Source organism: Borostomias antarcticus (genome assembly GCF_949987555.1).
Source record: "Borostomias antarcticus genome assembly, chromosome: 17".
NCBI classification, from domain to species: Eukaryota; Metazoa; Chordata; class Actinopteri; order Stomiiformes; family Stomiidae; genus Borostomias; species Borostomias antarcticus.
In genome coordinates, this window is record NC_140250.1 from 5,622,546 (window position 1) to 5,631,041 (window position 8,496).

Genomic DNA, 8,496 nt, shown 5'->3' on the forward strand with positions numbered 1-8,496 from the left:
ACTGCATGGAAAGAGGAAAGTATCTAAGTGACTTTGAGAAAGATTTCATTATCGGAGCAGGAATGCCAGTAGCTTCAGTCACAGAGACTGATAAACTGGCCAGTGTTTCAGTAGGAACAATGACTAAAGCGACATCTACATTTAGATCCATGGGAGAGACATCAGTAGGATAAATAGGGACGGGAATTGTGGTCGAAAGCGCACATTTGGTGACCGATATTAGTACGATATGTAAGGGAAAACTGAAGAGCAACTCTTCCTCAAGTGACTGAGAATGTCCGTGCAGGACGTGATCAGACTGTCAGCAAGAACAGTCCGTCGACAGCTGCATAGAGAGGGATGTTATAGTAGGGTTGCAGTGGACGCTCTACAGAGATGTGGGAATAGTGCTATGCTCAGATGAGTCACCATATCATCGGCAAGTGGGATACACCGAGAGAACCCTACAGGCCTGAATGCTTGACCCCTACGGTGAGGGGGTCCGGTGGCTCTGTTATGCTGTTGTGGGGGGGGTGCTGGGGGCATTTCCCTGGCATGGTTTGGGTCCAGCCACCTTACAGGGAAGGGTCACTGCTAATCAATACAAAGTTATTCTCAGTGATCACCTTTATGCTAAGATTTCTATCCTGATGGGAGTGGTCTCTTCCAGGATGACAATGCCCCCTTCCACAGGGCATGAGAGGTCACTGATTGGTTTGATGACTATCGAAATGTTAATTGATGAATATCTTCTGGAATAATTTCCTCCAGTAACCAGAGTTCCTGAAACTTGTAGAATACCAAAGCTCATTGAAGCTGTTCTGGCGGCTTGTGTTAAGACACTGACTATATATATTCTTTTTTTCATTTAATTTATCACCCGTCTGTATATTGTGATGCTCTTTAATATTTCGTTTTTGTTCGTTATTATTATTTTCTATTAGATAGGCAATATTGGAAGGCCACGTATGACACGAGTGACGACTAGAAAGCCTGGCTAGTTTGGCGGTAACGTTAGGTAGCTAAGCTAAATGCTTAGAGGTAGGGAAATGTGGCGAAATATACTACGTGATAAATGTATTGTTGTTTTAAAAACAAATTATTGACATTAGGATTTGATGGCCAGAGAAGGAAAAGTGCCCCAAGTCGGCCAGCAAGCAACACTAAAGTAGCTAGTATCGAGGATGGAATGGCTAGCTAGTGCTAGCTAAGTTGCTAGCTAGCCGCATTAATCATGTCTAGTCACTACAGGGACCTGGCACTAGCCATGTTCTTTACTTATTGTATCAATTACAATTGTATTTTAAGCACTGTTAGCTAGCTTGTGAACTAAAACCAAGCCAACTAGCCGTTAGCAAGATAGCTACTTCGCTGTTGGTAGCACCCTAGCGGTAGCCGGGCTAGCCAGGCTGGTTTTGGTCCTCAGCTAGCGGTAGTAAAAATGGCCGCCATGAACCGGTCGCTAGCAAAAAAGATGTCCCCAGCTAACGTTGGGAAGGTAGCTGCTTATTTTGACAATCAACTAATGCTTTGCCAGTGGATCAAATGCATTTGTCTAGTAGCGAAATCTATAATCCTTGTCGTTTTTTAACTCGAGCTCAACGTGTGCATATTGTTTAATGTAGCTAGCTGGCATGCTAAAGTTAACGTTACTTTAGTGTAGCTAGCTGACTTGCTCTCTGTAGGCAAACGTTAATCATGTAGCTAACTAACGCAGTTATGTATCTAACACGGTCATATGCTATGCTTTATGTCAAACTACACATTATTAAAGTAGTAGTCCAGGTTGGAGTTGTGTTTATCGTGTTTGCCTACTATGGCTTGCTGGTTAGTTAGCTCGGTTGTTGTGTTGAACATAGCCAGTCTGTCTCAACATGGCGGTATTGTGCCAATGCTTCTTCTTGTTGGCCCGAAAAATGGAGTCCTCTTGTTAAGAGCTGGCTAAGTTAGGTGACATAACGTTAGCCTAGCTCTAGAGTTGGAACTTCTTCAAATGGTTATTCAATGTCTAATATTAGATAGCAAGTACTAATTTATACCTGTTTTTTTGTACTGTCACTGAGTTCGCTTACTTTCAAAACGAGTCTAATAAACTAAAATAGCTAATTCCTAGTGTTTCCCAGCTATGTTAAGTTCGTGTAAAACAATAAGTAGGGCAAGTGCGGTCTAGTTGTTCCTAGAGACATGGAAGTCTTCAAATACTTGGTACACAATAAATTAATATCGTTTACATAGGAGGAGTTGGCCCAGGATGGTGTGTGTCCAATACTGACCACACCACGCTGGCCACATAGTTTGAAAACCAATGGTAGCCTATTAGTAACTCTTTATTGCGATTGGCGTTACTGATGAGTAACTGTCATTTGCTGTGTATGACAGTGGTTATGGAGACAACGTAACAGACAGTTCCTCACCATTAAACCAGCTGTAGGCTACTGATCTGGGCAGGTAGCCTATTCCATGACGACTTGGTTATGTATGAACAGGTCCTTGCTCAACAGGTTTCTGTATTTATTAGGTAGGTTACATCTTTATCTTTACTTGTTTTAAATGAACAGAGTACATATTGTATTGGCTCTTTGAAAATAAATAAAGCGATTGAATTAAATACCTACTGTGTTTTCTGTGTATTTGTGGTGATATTTGAAAATGAGAATGTTGCCAGCATGAATGTACCTTTATGTTGTCTTTGGCAGACACTGAACGTTGAAGAACACTACCCTGAAAGCCCACAACTCTAAGCTGTTATTATAGAAGCCACATCTGACATAATCATCATCTGCCTCTTCTGAAGGGCAACTCTTATTGCCATGTGAGCTGGTCTGACATGATTCCCAGTGAGAAATACATACCTACTACTGTAATACAACCAACAGTTCACCATTTGTTACACAATGCTCTCTTCACGACTGTGAGAAAGCACAAAGGCTCCTTTATTAGCCGTGTAGCGCCCTCCTGTGGTCTGTGGGGAGAATGTCTAGTAATTCCATGGGGTTGCGCAACATCATTTCAAATGCGGAAATGTCACTTAATTTATTCTTTTAGCTCCCTCTAGTGGACGCCAGATGTACGACAGTCGGAAGTTACCATTGACGTAGAAGAGGCAGTCACACTCACAGCCCTCCTTCAGCAGTTGTGTGGTGTTAAATTCAGGATGAACCTACATCCAGAGCCCATTTTGCACCTTAAGTACTGTCAATGTGGACAAATGGACATTTAGAAGAAAGGGGAGGAAAATTGGGACACAGGACCTGATGCCTTATATTATAGCATCTCCTCTTCTGGTTGTAGAGGATGGCAAAATGTATAATCCCAATTCCGGGTTTTTTATTTGGAATGTGAAGAAATTACGTGACTTGAAATTATGGTCTTCTCAGTGGCTATCGTGACATAACCGTACTGTGTGTTTGTGCTTCTGTGTGTGTGTATGTGTGTGTGTGTGTTTGTACTGACATGGTGTTATGTTCCCAGCTGAGGACGAAAATGCACTTACCAAGGGGGAGCTCTTGCCTGGTGATGTCAGCGTTGCCTGGCAGTGAGTGTGTTTGTGGGAGAGAGTGAGCAGGCCGGGGGGGATGGGGGGGGGGGGGGGGGAGGGGGGATGCTCCCTAGCTCAGTAACAATGGAGGATGGCAGGGCGGGAGAGACAACGGAGAGAGAATGCGGAACATTGCAGTGCAGAGGAAGGAGAGGACCGCCTTTGTTTTGACTTGAGATCGTGGACCCCTGTTTAAACAGACCTCCTTTTAACTGACCAAAGGTAAGAGACTGAGATGTTGTGGATTTCCCATCTTATCCTATCTTTTTGACACCCCTGCTGTTAGAAAGCGGATGGTACAGGCCTACCATTAGGCCTCTATGCATGCGTGTGTGTATGTGTAGGATGGTCGGTGCTTGGCAGCGTGTACAGTATAGTCATGGTTTGTTGATTGTATTGAGGTTGTCATTGAGCTGTCAGGCACTGTGCGCAGTAAAGTTACTGGAAGTCCTGTGTTTATCGTTCAGCTCCCCCTCCCCCACCCGCCCACTGCCATGACCTCTGACCCTTGCCCTCACTGCTATCAGCCTTCGTCAGGAGTGCACCTCCAGGTTCACTGCCACAGCAACACAACCAAAGCCCGATACCGTCATCTCTGTGATTCTATGATCGTGTCCTCTAATGAAACGCAGTGTTTTATAAGGCAATGTTTTCCTCTAGCCTCTGAACCCCTGTTAACACTGTTGACCTCTGACCCCTGAAGGCCTCTACACATGATCATGTGTAGGCAGCTTGAGTGTCCCTTATTCCTATGTAACGTTTTCGTGAGTTCTGAGTAGGTACCGAGTTGTTGGTTAGACCCTGTAAATACCATCCACCCTGCCGATGAAATGCTAGTTTTTCGTTGGCGTAGCTGGTTAAATGGTGTCTGTCCCATGGGAGACCTGGGTTCAAATTCCATCCGTTATATACATGAGGCCTCCTGTTATAGTTATATACAACGGGCCCGCTGTTACAGTTATATAAAACAGGCCTGCTGTTACAGTTATATGTTGCTGTTACAGTTATACACATTAGGCCTGCTGTTACAGTTATATACATCAGGCCTGCTGTTACAGTTATATACATCAGGCCTGCTGTTACAGATACATACATGTTGCTGTTACAGTTATATACATCAGGCCTGTTGTTACAGTTATATACATCAGGCTTGCTGTTACAGTTATATACACCAGGCCTGCTGTTTCAGTTATATATATGCTGCTGTTACATACATGCTGCTGTTACAGTTATATACACTGGGCCTGCTGTTACAGTTATATACATGCTGCTGTTACAGTTATATACATGCTGCTGTTACAGTTATATACATCAGCCTGCTGTTATCCAGATATATACATCAGGCCTGCTGTTACAGTTATATACATGTTGCTGTTACAGTTATATACATGTTGCTGTTACAGTTATATACATCAGGCCTGCTGTTACAGTTATATACATGTTGCTGTTACAGTTATATACATCAGGCCTGCTGTTACAGTTATATACATCAGGCCTGCTGTTATTACGCCATTAAAAGGACGGGGCCGGGGGAGACGCACGCTGGCCTTTAAAGAGATCAGCGGAACGAGCCACTTGAAAGGCCGTCCAGAGTTCCACTGGGATCTGAGGAGGGAATGTCCTGTTCCCGTACTGTTTGTTTTGATGATGTCGCTACCGCTTGCCAAGAAGCCCCCCCCCCCCCCCCCCCCCCCCCCTCTCTCATCCCTCTCCTCATTGTCCAGCTATCCTTCCCTCCATCCAGCCTCCTCTCCCCCCATGCGCTTTGCTTCTTTTCAGAGCTGCGCGTGTGTAGTCGTGCGGACACGTCAGGTAGTTTAGCGGGGGGGCGAGTGTGCCAGAACATTCTGCTCCTCTGAGGACACACGCGCGCAGATAGGCGCTTCGGAAGGAGGTTCTTGCTCCTTCTGCCCGCTTGCGAGGGATTTTGAGAGTCTGTTTCTGGCACCGTCTGCATGCGAAATTAATTGCACTGGATCCCACCTCCCGTAGAAATCGGCTTAGCGTCATGAACTGGGCCACTCTGTCGGCGCGGTCTAGCCAGAGCAGCACCACAGTCTTCCTCTCCTCCCCCCGAGGACTGTCTCTCCCTCCCTCCCTCTGTCTCTCTCCTCTCTCCCTCCCTCTATCCTTGACACCCTCCCTCCGGGTGTCTCTGCCTCTCCTTTTCACTTTGTCCTTCTCTCTGACTCCCTCACCCCCCCCTCCAGTAAATGCTCTCCCCCTCCTTCCCTCTCATGTGGCTCCTCTCCCTCCCTCCCTCCTCTGCTTCTGTCTCCCCCTTCAACCCCCCTCCTTGGCCTCTCTCTTCAATGCTAACCCTCGTGTTGGCCCGCTCTGCATCTTTCTGCCTTACCTCTGGCCCATTCCCTCCATCCGTCCCTCCCTCCTTCCCTCCCTCCCTCTCTCCCTCCGTCACACACTGAGCTGCAGAGACGACCACATGCTGGCTGTCCAGCTCCCCCCTTGAGCCATCGCTCCAGCCCCCCCCCCCCACCCCGCTCTCTCTTTCTCTCTCTCTCTCTCTCTCTCTCTCTCTCTCTCTCTCTCTCTCTCTCTTTTCTTCTTGTCGTTTTTCCGCCCTGCCTGTGTTGTGTTTCCCCTGGCGCGGAGCCAGCGCCTCTGACCATCTGCCCCTCCTTCTTTTTCACTTTTTGCCTCTATCGCTCGTTCTCCGCTCCCTCTCTCCTGGCGTCTGCGCTATTATCACAGGGCGGTTTTTTTTTTTTTAGGTCCCTTTCTTTGATCGCTGGGGAGTGATTGGATTTTGTCCCTCCCCCCCTCTCCCCTCCCCTTCGCGTTCCTCCCTCACACGCTCTCTCTATCTTTTTATCGCTCTTTTTATCGCCCTCCTGGCTATTCTTTCCCTCCCTCCCTCTCCCACCCTCTCTCTCCCTCTCTCACCCCCCCATCCGCCTCTCAGACGGAGGTGTGTGCGCTATTTAAAGAGGCGTGACGGAGGAGCCAGGGTGTGTGTTGTTGACGAGGGGCCTGAAAAAGCAGCGAGGCAGCAGAGAAACAGGAAGTACCACACGCCCGTAGCTCGGCTGCAGCGGCGGCGGCACACAGGCACGCACACAGGCGCGCACACACACACGCACACACACACACACACACACACACACACACACACACACACACACACACACACACACACAAACACACACTGTCACGCAGTCGACACACAGGCCACTTCCTCCCACCCGCGCGCTCCTCGCTCCCAAACACCAGCCCTGCAAAACAACCCTCCCGCTTATCAGAGATTTACCCCAGCCCCCCCCCCCTCTCCCCACTCTCCTGAACGGAGCACACAAACAACAGTCTACTCACCCACACACCAAGTTCTACCCCCCCCCCCCCTTCCCTCCTCTCTGCTTTCTCCCTCTCCTGCACCCCACCCCCCCCCCCCCCCAGTACAACATGCCTGAGTAGCTGCCTGGAGATGAAGAAGCTAATTAATTTGATTTAGCCGTTCTTTCCCTGGCAGTGGAAAAACCAACGCGCCACCAACCCCCCCCCCCCCCCCCCAACCCTTGCACCCCCCCCCCCACGTCCCAAACCCGTATCATCCACCCCTCCCCGATGATTTTCCACCCATCCTTCCCAGTCTCTTTTGGCGGCGTCTGTCGGCTCCGTTCTCTCTCTCTTTTCTCTCCCTCTCTATCCTCCCTCTCTCTCCCTCTCTATCCTCCCTCTCTCTCCCTCTCTATCTCCTCCCTATCTCTCCTCCCTCTCTCTCCCTCTCTCTCCTCTCCCTCTCCCTCTCTCACTATCCTCCCTCTCTCTCCCTCTCTCTCCCCCCCCCTCTCTCTCCCTGTCTCTCTCCTCCCCCTCTCTCTCTCTCCCTCTCTCCTCCCTCTCTCTCCTCCCCTCTCTCTCCTCCCCCTCTCTCTCTCCCTCTCTCCCCCTCTCTTTCTCGTCCAGTGTGTGTTTAAGGTTTACCCAGGGCTGTATATCAAGTTGAGTTAAAGTATGACGCGTTAGTTAAGCTCCTACCTGTGTAGCTACCTCCCCTAAATGTTCTCCACAGCTACAGCCTTCCCCACAACGGCTAGCGTGACTCAACACAATCCCTCTAGTGCTGCTCGCGCACACACACGCACACACACTCACACACACACACACACACACACACACACACACACACACACACACACAAGGCCTGCGCTGTTCACCCGAACGTGCTAGCGCTCCGTGCACCCCTGGTCATCGTCAGCCACAGGGGGTATGAATCACTTAGCAGCCATTTAGTGGTGAAACCTCATTTCCATCATCTGATCATGTGAAGGGTCCGCCCCAGCGCTGCGACACACCGAGCGTTTCATCTCTGTCTGCCCGTTTGAGGACATCCGAGTCTAGGCCGTAAATCACGGAATCACTGTGTGTGTGTGTGTGTGTGTGTGTGCTTGTGAATGTAACTGTATTTCTCTATTCAGGCTGTGTGTGTTTGTCGTGCATGTATGTGTTTATTTGTGTACGTCCAAGTCCATCCATGACTTGTGTGTCACAGAGGGAAGTGATCAGACCCTCACGGGGCGAGGGGACAGCTGTACTTCCTCTTCCCCCGATGAGAACACCCGTGACCCTTGACCCCGAGGCGAAGCCGGGACGCTCTACTCTGGTCTCAGTGCCGTCCAGTACGAAGCAGGTCGGTGACCTCACTAGCGTCTCTCCGAGTTTCACGAGTCTCTAACTTTGTTCTCCGTGTTTTTAAGGCCTCAGGGATGTGTAATTTGAGGAGGCCAGCCAGACTCAGGGCAGCGCTGGAACCCAGTGTTGCTGCTTAGTCTTTAACTGACCACGGATAACGATAGGCTATTTCTGCCCCAGTGACGTCTTCAGATGAACACAGATTTATACAGATCTCGTTTAGACGCCGGGAACCTGGAAGGATTTCACGGTTTTGTTTATAGTTTTATTTTGCCGTCATCGCACCAGAAAAGTATTTTCCTGCATCGTTCATCTGCTTTTGTATCAAG